Source organism: Mobula birostris, chromosome 3 (genome assembly GCF_030028105.1).
Source record: "Mobula birostris isolate sMobBir1 chromosome 3, sMobBir1.hap1, whole genome shotgun sequence".
Classification (NCBI taxonomy): Eukaryota; Metazoa; Chordata; class Chondrichthyes; order Myliobatiformes; family Myliobatidae; genus Mobula; species Mobula birostris.
Window position 1 is genome coordinate 205,553,297 of NC_092372.1, and position 17,823 is coordinate 205,571,119.

The following is a 17,823-nucleotide window of genomic DNA, read 5'->3' on the forward strand; positions in this document are numbered from 1 at the left end:
AAATAGTGAGGTAGTGTTCATTCAAAAATCTGATAGCAGGGGAGAAGCAGCTGTTCCTGAAACATTGAGTGTTTGTCTTCAGGCTCTTGTACCTCCTCCCTGATGGTAGCAATGAGAAGAGGGCACGTCCTGATATCTTGTATTAAAACTAGTAATTTATTTATTGATTGAGGTACAGGACAGTGTAGACTTTTCCAACCCCTTGAGGTGCACTGTCCAGAACAACCCCCCCCCCCCCCAGTTAGTTACAAGATACACGTGGATTAAGATGTTAACTGTCCTGTGCTATCACCAGTGGGATCATCAGTTGACCTGCCACCTGTTTTCAGGCGTTTCAGCCCGCTTATGATCAAGACTCCCTCGAGGTGATCAATTTTAACTGTAGCCTAATCACAGGACAATTTACAATGACCAATTAACCTATCAACCAGTATGTCTTTGGACTGTAGGAGGAAACCAGAGCACTCAGAGGAGACCCATGTGATTACGAAGGGAACGTAAGAGCACCTTGCAGACGGTGGCAGGATACATACTAGTCAACGAATTTTGTTAGAACAACACATAAAAGCTCTACCATGTCCTCTGGACAGAATCTAGAAAATGCATGGACTGTTTGAGTCTTTTAAGATAATAAAATAAACTCCAGACTTATTGTGCTGCTGTTTCTCAATGCCATTAGCTGCCCTGAACTCCATTAATGTGGTATTAAGGTAGCTCTTAAACAGTCACCTTTAACGACATTAATGGATAGACATTCTTTATCCACTTCCACTTTTGTCTGAGCTCTATTGTTACGCAGTGTTGCTGAATATAACTATCCAAATCTGTAAAATGATTCATTAACTTGCAATGCACACTGCATAATAAAATTGCAGAATCATAACATCATGTTTAAAACCATTTCTCAACTAAAAGCAGCTGTCACACCAAAGATTCCTCACAAATAAACTTCATAACTCAGGTTGTTCCCACACCTAATTTAACCCTCCACTCCCTGAATACTTCCCTTCTGCTGCTTTTAGGCTGATCTGTTTTATACTTTTGGAATGAACAGTCACACTGCAACTTATATCAGTAACTGCATATACACACTCAAATAATGTCCTGCTGTATTTAGCACTTCCTGTCCATATGGTCCAACTAATCTCCCCTTTTACAAAGTGCCTCAGCTCAAACGGAAAGTTAAATGGACTGTTCCTATTTACACTTTGTATATTTGGCAAAAAGAATATCACTAACAAGGGAGACATTGGAAGTGTGGTGCTCAGGACAATCTTTGCTGATTTGAGTTGGCACAAATAATACATTTCACTATATGTTTTGATGTACGTGAAAAATGAAGATCATTTTTATCTTAGAGAAAGCAACCCCTTGCCCAACTAATTTTTCCTATTCTCCCCATATTCCTGTCAACCTCTCCAAGATTCTGCACAGTAGGGGCAAATTGGAGCAGCCAATTAACCTGTCAACGTGCAGACCTTTGGGGAGGTGGGAGGAGGCCACAGGAGAACATGTGAGCTCCACACAGACAGTACCAGACATCCAATCCTCATCATTCAAGCTATAAAGCAGCAGTTATACTGACTGCATGACTATGCCACACATGGTGACAGGTGTCAGGCAGGAAAGTTTAGCAAGTGTTCTCCAAAGTTTAGACAGCTGACAGCAAAAGTTGCCTAGACGGAGAGTTGGGATGTTGGTAATGGTGGGAATGACACAAGTGACAAGGACTGGTCAAGCACAGAATTTAGTTCAGACTAGATCAAGGTGATGCATTTTGGGAAGATAAACCAGGACTTGGCATTCAGAATGAATGACTGGTCTGTTTGAAGTGTTGTAAAACAGAAACACCTAGGGGTACAAGTACTTAGTTCCCTCAACATGGCACCACAGGTAGGCGGGCTGATGAGGAAGATGTCTGTTATGCTTGTCTTCATGGACTGGGGCACTGAGTACAAATGTTGTGACAACAGATTTACTGGTAGATTTATTTTATTATCTGTCACATGTACATTGAAACATACAGTAAAATGCATTACTTTACATTAACAACCAAAACACACAAGGGTGTGCTGGGGGCAGCCCACAAGTGTGGCTAAACATTCCCAGCATGCTCGGTAGAGCAGCACGGAGCACAACAAAGCAGAACACACCAAGTGACAAAGCAGAAACAGCAAATCAAGCCTCATTCCTTCCTCCCACCCACCCACGCAAATACAGCTCCCTAACCCTATGACTGTCTGCCTTGGGCCTTCAGCCTTGAGAGGATTCGTGAATTTGCATTAAGCCTTCAATTTCTCTGATGGACTCCCAGAGATTCACAGACTTATTGCGCCAGCCATTGGCATTGACTTCTACTGGACTTCCAATTGACGTTTGGGCTTTGATCCCGACTTCTAATCAACCTTCAGGCTTGATCTGGACTTACGATCGACCTTTCAATCATTGGAAACAACTCAGGACTCGCCAATGATGGTGAATGAGGACTCTGTTCAAGGGCCTGAAATCCAGGCCTCGAGTTCCAGACTTGCTGATGTTACAACTGTACAAGGGGCATAGATAAAGTAAATGGCTACACTTTTTCTCAAGGCAATGGATTCAAAAGCTAGAAAGCATTAGAAGAAGGTGAGAGGGAAACATTTAGAGGGGAACTGAGGGGAAAGTTTTTCACGCAGCAAGGGCTGAGTATGTAGAATGACTAGCCAGAGGAAGTTGTAGATGTCGGTACTATTACAATGTTGAAAGGAAACTTAGATAGGTACATGGATAGAAAAGATTTAGATCTATATGGACCAAATAAAGGCAAATGGAACAAGCTCAGGTAGCAGACTTGGTCAGTATCGATGAGCTTGGTCAAACGTTGAACAGTACAGCACAGCCCGCAATATTGTGCTGAACTAATTAAATTAACAATCAAAAGGCCGGCTAAGCTAACCATTTCTACCTACACAAGTCCAATTTCCTTCCATTCCCTCCACATTCATGTGCCCATGTAAGTGCCTCTCGAATGCCTCTGTTATCTTTGCTTCTGCCATCACCCAGGCAATACATTTCAGGCACTCACCACACTCCGTATTAAAAGGGGCACCCAGGGCAAGTCGAGATAAAAAGCCTGCCCTGCACATCCCCGTTGAACTTCCCTCCTCTCATCTTAAATGCTTGATTACTGGTTTCAGCCCTGCAAAAAGAGATACAGACTGACTACTCTACCCAGGACTCTCATAATCTTATAAATCACTATCAGATTTTCCATCAGCCTCCACTGCTCTAGAGAAAACAACCCACATTTGCCCAACCTCTCATTATAGCATAAGCTCAATAATTCAGACAGCATCCTGGTAAACCTCTTCTGCACTCCCTCCAAAGCCTTCCTCTAATGGAACGACCACAACCTAATGCAATACTTCTGTTGAGGCCTAACTAGAGATTTATAAGGTAGTAATGAGGGACAAAGAAATGGCAGATGAGCTAAATGGGTATTTTGCATCTGTCTTCACTGTGGAAGACACTAGCAGTGTTCTGGAGGTCTGTAAGTATCAGGGAGCAGGAGTGAGTGCCATTGCAATTACAATGAAAAAGTGCTAGGCAACCTCAAAGGTCTTAAGGTGGAGAAGACACCTGGACCAGATGGGCTACATCTCAGAGTCCTGAGAGAGGGTGCTGAAGAGATAATGGATGCATTGGTCATGATCTTTCAAGAATCACTTGATTCTGGCATGGTTCTGGAGGACTGGAAGATTGCAAACGTCACTCCACTCTTTAAGAAGGGAGGAAGGCAAAAGAAAGGAAACTATAGGCCAGTTAGCCTAACCTCAGTGGTTGGGAAAGTGCTGGAGTCTATTATTAAGGATGGGATTTCAAGGTACTTGAAAATTAATGATAAAATAAGTCAAAGTCAGCATGGTTTCTATAAAGGAAAATCTTGCCTGACAAATCTGTTGGAGTTATTCGAGGAGGTAACAAGCAGGGTGGACAAAGGAAGGGCAGTGGATGATGTTACAGGAAAGATACTGGCATGGATAGCAGAATGGCTGACAGGCAGGAGGCAGTGAGTGGGAATAAAATTCCGGACTCTTTAATTAATTTCCTCAACTAATAAAGGCAAGCATTCCCTAACAACACACACAGAGTGCTGGAGGAACTCAGCAGGTCAGGCAGCATCTATGGAAATAAATTAACAATTGAAGTTTTGGTCTGAGAAAGAAGGAGGAAGGTCCCAGAGTAAAAAGATGGGGAGGGGAGAAGGAGGCTGGCTGGAATGTGACAAGCTCCCAAGAAGGATACAGAGCTATGGTAGCGGGTCTGGATGAGTACATGGTTGAAGAGTCGGAAGCCTTCTTTCGCATTCTACCAACCTGTGTCGTGCCTTTCAGGGAGCTATGGATTTGTATCACATGATCCCTCTGTACATCAACACTGTTAAGGGTCTTGTCATTAATGGTGTATTGTCTCTTTACATTCAATCTCCCAAATATCACATTTGGTCAAGTTAAACTCCACCTGCCATTTCTCTGCCCATATCCCACCTCAGATCTATATTCCCAGGTCAAAGAGCCTCATTCCACACTTTGTGAATCTATGACTCTGAGAGCTCTTGGAGGTGATATCAGTGGAATATATCGTTTAATGTGGGTTACTTGCAACCTGGTTGGTAATTAATGCGGGGTGAGGGGCCTGTTCTGAGTGAGGAAGCCCATGGTGGTAAAGGAATGAATATAAAACTTAGCAGCAGATAAAAAGGGGTAGTGCCCAAGGACAGACAAATAAAACATGACAGAATAAAACAGAAGATTGCACATAAGTTACAAAGCTGACCCATTTATTCAGTCACATAAAGTTCACACTACCTGTTGGGAAAAATATTATGTAGTTTCTGAAATTAGGGCTGGTTGAATTTTTCCCTTTGTTCATCATTAGTTGATGAGGCAGACCATTTGGCCTAGGGTTCACTTTGTATTGAGCTGTAATAACCGAAAGGAACAGTTAAAAATAACCTTGAAGAGTGCCGGACTATCTAAGTTCAAGGTTCAAAAATTTCATAAGACAGCCAGTTCTCACAAGCTGTGCTTGACCATTTCACCTTGAACTCAGTCAGTACATCGTCACCGTCAGGTTCAGAAGGTTATGAGTTCAAACTTGGACTTCAGGTAATTAAAGTCTAGGCTGAAGTTCTGAGAGAAACAATAAACAGAGGCCTTGCATTGCAGAAATTTTATCCAAATGTCCATAGAATCAAAACACAATGAAACACAGACACAGGCCATTCGGCCCAACCAGTTCATGCCCACTACCAGGCCCATCCAGCTGATCTGAATTTCCTGCTTCGGCCCATATCCCTCTAAGCCCCACCCCTTCACATAGCTATCCCGGTACTTCTTAAATGATATTATTGTACCAGCCTCTAACACTTCTTCTGGCAGCTTGTTCCATATACTTAACACCCTGGGTGAAAAAGGTTGCCCCTCAGATTCCTTTTAGATCTTTCCCCGCTCTGCTTAAACCTTCGCTGAATTGTTTTAGATTACCCTACCCTGAGGGAAAGACTGTAAATGTTCATCTTATCTATGCCTCTCATAATTTTAAACTTTTCTGTAAAGTTCCCTTCCCCAACTATTCTCCTATGTTCCATGAAATAAAGACCTAATGTGGCCAGCCTCTCACTATAACTCACAACCTTTAGTCCTGGCAACATCCTTGTAAATCTTTTCTGCCCTCTTTCCTTTTTAACCACATCTTTTCTCTAACCGGATGACAAAACTGTGCATGGGACTACAAATGCGAACTTACCAATGACTTATACAGCCCCAACTCCTGTACTCAGTGCCCTGACTGATGACAAGCTGCGTATTAAACTCCTTTTTCATCCCCCTGTCTACCATTGAACTATGCATTTGTCCTCCTATATGCCTCTTTTCTATTACACTCTCTAATGCCCTACCAGTCACAGTATAAACCCTACGATGGTTTGACTTTCCAAAATGCATCATCTCACACTTCTGTGTATTGAAATCTAGTAGTCACTCCTCGGCCCACTTCTCTAACTGATCGAGGTCCCCTTGTAAACTACGTTAATATTCTTCACTATCAACAATAACTCCTGATTCCATATCTTCTGCAAACTGACTGATCAAGCCTTTTGCCCTTGCATCCGTATCATTTACATAAATAACAAAGGTCCCAAGACCAGCATCTACGACACACCACTAATCCCTAGCCTCCATTCTGGGAAGCAACCTTTAACCACAACCTACTGCTTCTTACCTCCTAGTCAATCTTGAATCTACCTAACTATCTCTCCTTGGATTCCATGGGACCTTCCAGACTAGCGTACCATGTGGGACCTTATTACTAAGGTCCAAAAGTAAACATCCACTGCCCTACCTTCGTCTACCTTACAGCTGACTTCTTCAAAAAAACTCTAAAATGTTCCTCAAGTATGCATGACTTCCCATGCGCAAAGATATGCTGTCTCCTCCTGAATCACCCCCTTTCTATCCAAATACTGGTAGATCCTCTCCCTTAGAATTCTCTCCAGTAACTTCCCCACTAGTGATGTTAGGCTGAGCCGAATTTTCTTCGTGTACTTACCGATGACATTGAAGTTAAAGTGGTTTATCAAGTATTTGCCTTCGAGAAAAATATCACCTACAAAATTTACATTGCTTCTTTTGGGATCCTGCTCTGCATGTTATGTCTGGAGCACTCTGTCCAGTGGAGCATATTTCATGTATTGGGGACAGTATAAAAGGTGTCATTAACATCCTAACCTGTCTTTCACTTCTAAAGGAAATAAGGGACTTCCTAATCCAAACAAAGGGATAAATGGTACAGTATATATGTATATCTAGGATGTAATAGGTATCTCCCCCAGCTTTCAAATATGATTCATATTATTAATCCCACATGGTCCGATGAGGTTGTCAGTAATCAAAAAGAACTTGTTTATTTCTAATTATAGTCGAAATAACAAATCAGAAATAGCTCTGGTATTACAGAGTGCTTGAGAAAGTATAAACGAAATGGCTCTGGTTTCTGTAATGTTTGAAGAACGTCACAGGAACGTAGAGAGTTATGCAGAACTTAATAGTTTCAGGGCAATCACCGATTCCCTCTCAAATAGCACATTCAAGACTAGAAACTTGACTGGACCAGATTACAAGAGCTAGGTAGCCAATTACAAATGGCTACTCTACTGACATCCTAAAATCCTTCTATTAACTGCAAGATGTGAGGAAGTTTACCAAAACGTAATTATGGCTACCACATTAACTCCATTCTATGATTCCCTTCCATTGACATTGTGCACTTTAGATTCCGGATTCTGTGCTGTGACATGTAGCTGAGTGCATAAAGAGCTTCATTCTCCTGCTTACACAAAGCAACACTGAATTTTTCCAACATATCATTAATATCATTTGAAATAAAGCAGGCATGACTACCTCCCAATGGTGTACAAGTGACTTGCTCGAAGCAATTCTTTTGCAGCTCATAGAAACATTGCACCATGTCTTAACTTTTTAGTTAAAATTAGCCATTTGAATGATTAGGCGTTTATTAACCTAGAATTTGTGAGAAAGATCCATTACTTACATTCTACATTTTATTATTCTGCACTTTTTATATACAATAGAATTGTTCAAGGCAGATGTCCATTAGACATATAGGAGCAGAATTAGACTACATGGGCCAACATAGCTAATTTATTATCCCCCTCAACCCCATTCTCCTGCCTTCTCTTCCATAATCTTTGACACCCTTACTAGTCGAGAACCTATTAACCTTCATCTGCATAGCTGTGGCAATGAATTCCACAAGTTCACCACACTCTGACTAAAGAAATTCCTTCTCACCTCTATTCTAAAGAGATGACCTTCTTTTTTGAGCCACCACCCTCAAGTCCTAGACTCCCCCACTATAGGAAAAATCCTTCTTCTTCTCTTCTCCGTCTTGTTTTACGGCGGTTGGCACCCAGCTTAATGGTGCATTACCACCACCTTCTGCTCCAAAGTGTGCAATAGACTTACATTCTAAATCCCTTCACCCAATCTCTCTCACACACACACACACACACACACACACATACCCTAACCTACACCTTATCCTCCCATCTTTGGCCATCCTAGTACCCTATTCCTGCTTATCCATCATATCCTATAAAAAACCCCTGTATCCCTTAAGAAAGCTAAAAATACCCTGACCTGTGCTCTCCCACCCATGCCCAGCAACCCTTTTATTGTAAATTCCTGCACCCCCAATTCCCTTAGATTAATTCTCATATCTCTCTCTATCCCATACTTCCTGCAACTCAGAACTACATGTTCTACTGACTCCTCTTCCTGACATTCCTCATACAATCCTGTCTAGTGCTTCCCTATCATTTTCAATGTTTTGTTTAATGCACAGTGCCCCAGCCTTAACCTAGTCCACACAGTTTCCTCTCTTCTGAATCCACTACCTACCCTCGTACCTGCAACACTCTTTTGTATTTGATATAAATGCCTCCCTTTTCCCTCCCTGTCCCATCTTTTTTGCCATATTTGGTTGATTTTTTCCCAGATTACACACTTAACCTCTGCTTTACTGATACTAATGTGCATTTCTATATTTTCTTTCTTTAACGGCCTCTTTGCCAACTCATCCACCCTCTCATTCCCCTTCACCCCTACATGTGCTGGAACCCATAGAAATTTTACCTGACCTCCCCGATTTGTAATTCTTGTGACTGACTGAAGGACTTCATAAAGTACATCTTGCCGACTGTTTGAGTGAAATGACCTTAAACTTGCTAGAACTGAGGATGAATCTGAGCATATCAATAGGAAAAGTCCTCTGCACGTCCACTCTATTTCTTTCAATAGGCTTCAATTGGTCTCATTCTTCTAAATTCCAGTGAATATTGGCTCAGGGCCATTAAATAGGACCCTTTCAGACCCTTTCATTCCCAGGATTATTCTGTGAAACTCCCCTGGACCCTCTCCAATGCCAGCATTTCCCTTCTTATATATGAGGCCCAAAACTGCTCACAATATTCCAAGTGCAGACTGACCAATGCCTTATAAAGCCTCAGTATTACATCCTTGGCTTTCTTGCTACACGGATTCTAGATGAATTCTTCTTTAATTGATTGTAATGGTTGGTCACTTTTGCTGGGTTCCATTCCTCTTAAAATTGTCTTTGTCTTCTTTCCTCACAACTGCTTCACGTTAAAGGAAAGGAAGGTGGATTAATTTAAGACTACACATTGATGTTCTTCAGTAGTTGGTGTCATTGGAGAAACATTCATTTTTTCATGGAAGATTTATTAATAATTTTACCACAAATATCAACTAGTTCCTAGAGGAAAATTGCCACAAAAATAAAAGACTCATGAAATCAAATTCTTTTAATTCTGTGCAAAGAGAAACAGAACTAATACTCCAGGACAATGACCTTGTATTGATTCTGCTGAGGGGTCATTGACCTGAAATGTTAATGCTGTTTCTCTTCACAGAAGCTGCCTGAGTATGTGAAGAATTTTTTGTTTTTACTCAATTCCAAAGTTCAAAGTAAATTGAGTATCAAAGTATATATATACACACGCACACGCACACAAACACACACACACACACACACACACACACACACACACATATAAAAATACACACACAACCCTGACTACATACATCCCAATTCATTTTTTTGTTAGCATATTCAATAAATCTATAGAATAATAACCATAATGGAATCAACGAAAACCTACCCAGCTAGGGCATCCAGTGTATACAGTTTAATTTTGCTTTTCTTGTTGCTTGTAAAATTTACTTGCAATGCAATTATTTAGTGTCTTTGAACCACTGCAGTATTATTTTCTGAATTTGGGCAGGGATTTTCAAGATGTTGACGCAGTCATGATGAAGGAATAGCAACATAATCTTTTCCCTCGCCTTTCCCTCTTCTTCTATTCCTAACTCTGGTCTCTTACCTCTTCTCGTCTCCTGCCTATCACGATCCCTGGTGCCCCTCGTCCTCTTTCTTCCATGGTCTACACTCCTCTCTTATCAGATTCCTTCTCCTCCAGCCCTTTGCCTTTCCACCTATCACCTTGTAGGTTCTTACTTCATCCTCCCTCCCCCACCCACATGACTTAACCTGTCACCTTCTAGCCTGTCCTCCTTCCACTCACTCCACCTTTTTTATTCTGCTAACTTTCTTCTTCCTGTCCGGTCCTGAAGAATGGTCTCGGCCTGAAACATCAACGTTTTTTTTTCATTTCCATAGGTGCTGCCTAACCTACTGAGTTCCTCCAGCATTTTGTGTGTGTTGCACTAAGGTTGATAAAGCCGGGAAGATAAAGAACCCACCATTAAAGGGGGAAAAATATCAAAGTGAACGTGAGAATCCGTTTTAAGGAGATAAGGAGCAGGTTTTCTGAGGTTCAGGAAAATTGGCATATCTCAGTCTACTCTGAGTGTGACTTGGAGACTCCAGTAATTTCTGAAAATGATCTGAGCTACAGAGATTTGAGTGAATTTCAAGTCACCATAGGAAGCTGCATCTGTAGCAACATTCAGGGATATCCATATACAAAACTTTCCCCGTTTACTCTGAGGTTCAACACTGAAACTTTGTTTAGAAACAGACTGCACAATTACTTAATATAAGTATTTGTTTAGAAATGGGGAACTATGAAATTTCAGGACACTGTAGATTTAGAATCCATTAAAACAGAAGAATTTGCTGTACATAGCATCAGGATTGAATTGAATTGACTTTATTTCTTACATCCTTCACATACATGACGAGTAAAAATCTTTATGTTGCGCCTCCATCTAAATGTGCAATTTATAATAATTTATAATAAATAGAATAGTCTATGTAATATAGAGTACATTCAAGTAAGCATGAGTTCATCAGTCAGATGGCCTGGTGGAAGAAGCTGTCCTGGAGCCTGTTGATCCTGGCTTTTATGCTGCGGTACCACTTCCCGGATGGTAGCAGCAGGAATAGATTGCGGTTGGGATGGCTTGGGTCCCCAGTGATCCTGCAGTCCCTTCTTACACACCTGTCCTTGTAAATGTCCTGAATAGTGGGAAGTTCACAACTACCGATGCGCTGGGCTGTCCGCACCACTCTCTGCAGAATCCTGCGATTAAAGGAGGTACAGTTCCCATACCAGGCAGTGATGCAGCCAGTCAGGATGCTCTCAATTGTGCCCCCGTAGAAAGTTCTTAGGATTTGGGGGTCCACACCAAACTTCCTCAAACATCTGAGGTGAAAGAGGCACTGCTGAGCCTTTTTCACCACGCAGCTGGCATGTACAGACCACGTGAGGTCCTTGGTGATGTGGGTGTTGAGGAACTTAAAGCTGTTCACCCTCTCAACCCGAGATCCATTGATGTCAATAGGTATTTGTCCATCTCCATTACTCCTGTAATCCACTACCAGCTCCTTTGTTTTTGTGACCTTGAGGGAGAGGTTGTTTTCTTGACACCACTGTGTCAGAGAGATGACTTCTTCCCTGTAGGCCTCCTCGTTATTGAGTTCAAAAGTCCATGGGTATCCTTGAAGTATTTGATATATTTTTGAGGGTTGAAAAGAGTGGTTTGGTAATCAGTAATGGATCAAAATGTTTGAGATACAGAAGATACTTTCCTTTGATCTTTACTGAAGAGTATTTTACAGAAGTGGTATATCATGGAGGTGTGAGGATTTTATTGCACCTTTTCCTCACTGCTCTTGTACGTCAGCCACAAAACTTGACTTGTTTGGGATAATTAGAACTGCATTGAGAGCTCAGAGTAAATGACATCAAGACCACAATCCCTTTATTGTTGCAATAAGGATCCTCAGTAAATGTGAAATTAAAGAGGATCACAGGGGGTAGCTACCCAAGCCATAGCTGCAGTTCTAGACACTGGCATTTGTATTGTGTGAGACTTTTTCCACCCGTTAACAATATTGCACCTGAGAGTGTTAAGTCTGCTGTTGTTCTGGAAACCAGAGTAGTAATTACTACTTGAAGAACAAGCACTCTCAATCTCCACTGAATATTTTATTTGTTCATTGTGTTTCCTGAGCCATCGAAACAACACTGTGTTTAAGGTACTCCAGTCACACTGTTAAGTAGGCTAGAATTTTGGCTCATAACGGTGAATTGGGGTGGAAAGGGAAGTGTGTCCACTGGTTAGTGTGGACATGATGGGCTGAATGGCCTGTTTCAATTCTGTATGATTCTGTGACTCCGAATCTATAAACCAGAATTGTGCCTAGCTTGGCGGTGATTGGCTAATCATTTTCTGCCCTTTCATTCTACCTCATGAAGGCTGTGGGCTTGTCAAGTGCTGCCAAAGATGTCTTAGCAACTTGCTGTAATGAACAAAATATACAGCATACTGCATCCTGTGCAGGCATTGCAGCCAAATTCTACTGTTGGTGGAGAAAACTGATGCAGAAAAATGGATTGAAAATTGTGAAATGGAATTTAATGCAGAAAAGAGTGAAGCATTGCACTTTGGCAGGACAAGTCAGAGCAAGACTTCCACAGTGAATGGTAGGGCACTCAGGTGTGAGATAGAACAGAGGAATCTGGGAATATAGATCCATAATTCCTGGAAAGTGGCAACATATGTAAAAATCCTAGGCACATACAAACTTATATTCAGTTAGGATACCTAAGACTTCTGCACAGTACTTTAGTAATTTTATGTATTGTATTGTACTGTTGCACAAAAGAAAAACAAATTTTATGACATATGTAAGTGATTCTGATATGGGTCTCTATTATGGACTTAGAATGGGAAGGGGCCAGAGATAGGGGAATCATGGTTGGGGAAAGGGGAAGGGAGAGGGGAGGGAGTGGGAGGCACCAGAGATGTTCTGTAATGATCAATAAACCAGTAGTTTGGAGTCACTACAAGGCAAGGTGTCTCTGGGCTCGGTGTGTCTGCACCAGTGCCCCTGGAACTCCTTCTCTGCCACGTGTCTCACACCCCTCCTGCAGTGAGGCCTTCACCAATCCCAGCATCCCAGCATCCTTTACTTCCGCCAGGTTTACAAACTCGCTCTTCACTCCACATTGACAAATACACCACTGTGCAAAAAGTCTTGTGCACTTCACTCCCTAGAGCATAGGAAAATAAGGGGGGATCTTAAAGAGGTGTACAAAATTATGAGGCATGTAAGTAGAATAAACGCCTACAGGCATTCCCTTGAGGTCGGGTGAGACTAGAACTAGACGTCATAGGTTTGGGTTGAAAGATGAAATATTTAAGGGAGACCTGAAGGGAACTTCTTCACGCAGATGATGGTGTGAGTGTGGAACAAGCTTCCAGCAGAAGTGGTGGATGTGGGTTTGATTGCAACATTTGAGGGAGGCTTGGGTAGGTACATGGTTGTGTGGCATATGGAGAGCTACCGTCTAGGTGTGGGTATTTGGGATTAGGCATAGACTAGATGGGTCAAGTGATATAGATTAAAGATTAGCTTTATTTGTGACATATACACTGAATCATTGAAGCATACAATGAAATGCGTCTTTTGTGTCACTGATCAACATAGTCCAATGATGTGCAGGGGAAGCCGTTAAGTGTCACCGTTCTTCCGGTGCCAACATGGAGCATGCCCACAACTTACTAACCTGTACATGTTTGGAATGTGGAAGGAAACTGGAGCACCTGGCAGAAAAACACACAGGGAGAACTTGCAAACTCCTTACAGACAGCAGCAGGAATTGAACCCTAAATGCTGGCACTGTAGAGTATTATACTAGCTGCTACTCTACAACCCCGCCTGTTTCTGTAATGTGGTGCTCGATAACTCCGTGGATCTGTGTCTGCTATTAGACAGTCCATCAATTAATCAGAACGCTTTATCCTGGGTTATTCTGAGCTGCTTGGTATTTTGAAACTGGATTTGGAAATATTCTGTAACTCTCCGGATTTAACTGAATGGCTTGAGGAGTGGCTCTGGGTATTCAACAGGCAATCAAACCATCATCTAACATTTAGGCCTTGACCATCTCTTGTAGCCACAAGACTTGTGTGGATTGGTAAACTGTGATACTCACATCTTCTGTGCTGTTTACAATGAAGAATTAAATGAAGGTGATGCAACAGAGAATCAAGAAAAAGGTGTAATGGCTCACTGTGAAATTCTGATTTAAGTTGTTGAAGGTGAAACATCAACTCTCCAAAGGCGCTATCTGATTTGCTGAGTACTTGCAGCTTTTCGGTATCCATAATACTTTGCTTTTGGACAACAAAACCACCCTTTTTTTGTATCTCTGTTGATTAACTGTTATATGAAGCGTTTCCCACAGAGGGAAGCCTTACATTATCAAATATAGATTAGAAATTTCTGCTGTAATATTTTGTTTATCACGTTTTTCAGAAAGCATGATTTTGTAATATAAATTATTTTGCTAACTAATTCTTACTATTTATTGTTTCTGTCACCAACAATTATTCATGGTGCCAAGATTTTCCTCTGGGTATTTCTTTTCCATTTAGTAGATTTTTAATGTTTTTTTTATCAATATCTCAAAGGCATTAAAAAGTTCCGGAGACTCTAGCACTTTGGCATCCGTCATTCTCAGAACAGTCAGACAATGGGCCAGGGGCAAACTGGGGCCTCTTGGAAGCAAGTCCTCTCACCATTGCCAACATGCTACTACATACGTATTTAGTCAGACAATAATTAACAGATTGGGCGGACTCAACGTGTAAATCCATGGGATGCTCTGAGCTATTGTAACAGCTGATTTACAATGTACCATGATCTACAATGAAGAAGTTACTTTGTGGGCAAAGATTGAGTAAATATGGCCTTTATAGAATTCTGAAGGAAGTGAATTGTTTCTTAACAATTGGCTCTGTTGGTGAGGAATGAAATCCAGTCCCTTGCGAGGGGCGACATAGAATCAGGAGATGTAGAGTCAGTATGGATAGGACTGAGAAATTGTAAGTTCAGAAAGACCCTGATGGGAGTTATCTACAGGCCACCAAACAGTAACCTGGATATAGGGTGCAAGTTGAATCAAGAGTTAAAATTGGCATGTCGCAAAGGTAATGCTACGGTTGTTATAGGGGATTTTAACATGCTGGGAAAATCAGGTTGGTACTGGAGCGCAAGAAAGGGAGTTTGTGGAGTGCCTCCGAGATGGATTCTTAGAGCAGCTTGTACTGGAACCTACCAGGGAGAAGGCAATTCTAGACTTAGTGTTGTGTAATGAACTGGATTTGATAAGGGAACTTGAGGTAAAGGAGCCATTAGGAGGTAGTGACCATAATATGATGTTTTAATCTATAATTTGAGATGGAGAAGGGAAAAACAAAAGTGTCAGTATTACAGTTGAACAAAGGGGACTATGGAGTCATGAGGGAGGAGCTGGCCAAAGTTGACTGGAAAGATACCCTAGCAGGGATGACAGTGGAACAACAATGGCAGGTATTTCTGGGAATAATACAGAAGGTGCAGGATCAGTTCATTCCAAAGAGGAAGAAAGATTCTAAGGGGAGTCAGGGGTGACCGTAGCTGACAAGGGAAATCAAGGACAGTATAAAAATAAAAGAGAAGATGTATAACATAGCAAAGATGAGCGGGAAGCCAGAGGATTGGGAAACTTTTAAAGAGCAACAGAGGATAACTAAAAAGGCAATACGGGGAGAAAAGATGAGATACAAAGGCAAGCTAGCCAAAAATATATAGTAAAAGCTTCTTTAGGTATGTGAAGAGGAAAACATTAGTTAAGACCAAAGTTGGGCCCTTGAAGACAGAAACTGGTGAATTTATTATAGGGAACAAGGAAATGGCAGATGAGTTGAACAGGTACTTTGGATCTGTCTTCACTAGGGAAGACACAAACAATCTCCCAGATGTAATAGTGGCCGGAGGACCTAGGGTAACGGAGGAACTGAAGGAGATTCACATTAGGTAGAAAATGGTGTTGGATAGACTGATGGGACTGAAAGCTAATAAATCTCCAGGGCCTGATGGTCTGCACCCCAGGGTGCTTAAGGAGGTGGCTCTAGAAATCGTGGACGCATTGGTAATCATTTTCCAATGTTCTATAGATTCAGAATCAGTTCCTGAGGATTGGAGGGTAGCTAATGTTATCCCACTTTTTAAGAAAGGAGGGAGAGAGAAAACAGGGAAGCATAGACCAGTTAGCCTGACATCAGTGGTGGGGAAGATGCTGGAGTCAATTATAAAGGATGAAATAGTGGCACATTTGGATAGCAGTAACAGGATCGGTCCGAGTCAGCATGGATTTACGAAGGGGAAATCATGCTTGACTAATCTTCTGGAATTTTTTGAGGATGTAACTATGAAAATGGACAAGGGAGAGCCAGTGGATGTAGTATACCTGGACTTTCAGAAAGCCTTTGATAAGGTCCCACATAGGAGATTAGTGGGCAAAATTAGAGCACATGGTATTGGGGGTAGGGTACTGACATGGATAGAAAATTGGTTGGCAGACAGGAAACAAAGAGTAGGGATTAACGGATCCCTTTCAGAATGACAGGCAGTGACTAGTGGTGTACCGCAAGGCTCAGTGCTGGGACCGCAGCTATTTACAATATACATTAATGATTTAGATGAAGGGAAGTAACATTAGCAAATTTGCAGATGACACAAAGCTGGGTGGCAGTGTGAAATGTGCGGAGGATGTTGAGATAATTCAGGATGACTTGGACAGGTTGGGAGAGTGGGCAGATGCAGTTTAACGTGGATAAATATGAGGTTATCCACTTTGGTGGCAAGAACAGGAAGGCAGATTACTATTTGAATGGTGTCAAGTTAGGAAAATGGGAAGTACAACGAGATCTAGGTGTCCCTGTTCATCAGTCACTGAAAGTAAGCATGCAGGTACAGCAGGCAGTGAAGAAAGCTAATGGCATGTTGGCCTTCATAACAAGGGGAGTTGAGTATAGGAGCAAAGAGGTCCTTCTGCAGTTGTACAGGGCCCTGGTGAGACCACACCTGGAGTATTGTGTACAGTTTTGGTCTCCAAATTTGAGGAAGGACATTCTTGCTTTTGAGGGAGTGCAGAGGAGGTCCATGAGGTTAATGATGGCGGGACTGTCATATGTTGGAAGATTGGAGCGACTGGGCTTGTATACACTGGAATTTAGAAGGATAAGAGGGGATCTGATTGAAACATATAAGATTATTAAGGAATTGGACATGCTAGAGGCAGGAAACATGTTCCCGATGTTGGGAGAGTCCAGAATCAGAGGCCACAATTTGAGAATAAGGGGTAGGCCATGTAGAACGGAGTTGAGGAAAAACTTTTTCACCCAGAGAGTTGTGGTTCTGTGGAATGCTCTGCCTCAGAAGGCAGTGGAGGCCAATTCTCTGGATGCTTTCAAGAAAGAGTTAGATAGAGCGCTTAATGATAGCAGAGTCAAGGGATATGGGGAGAAGGCAGGAACGGGGTACTGATTGTGGATAATCAGCCATGGTCACAGTGAATGGCGGTGCTGGCTCAAAGGGCCGAATGGCCTACTCCTGCACTTATTGTCTATTGTCTTAATGAAATCCAAAAAGGAATTGAGAGAACTGATGTGATAAAGTTTTCTTCCAGTGATGACGAATCAGCCTGAAAATCTGGCTGAGTGGCGTCATAACAACAGCCTCTCACTCAATATCAGCAAGACCAAGGAACTGATTGTAGACTTCCGGAAAGGGAAACCAGACGTTCATGAGCCAGTTCTCCTTGGAAGATCGGTGGAGAGGATGAGTTAAATTCCTGGGTTTTACTATTTCAGAGGACCTGTCCTGGTCCCAGCACATAAGTACAATTACGAAGAAAGCTTGACAGTGCCTCACAACAGGAATTCTGCA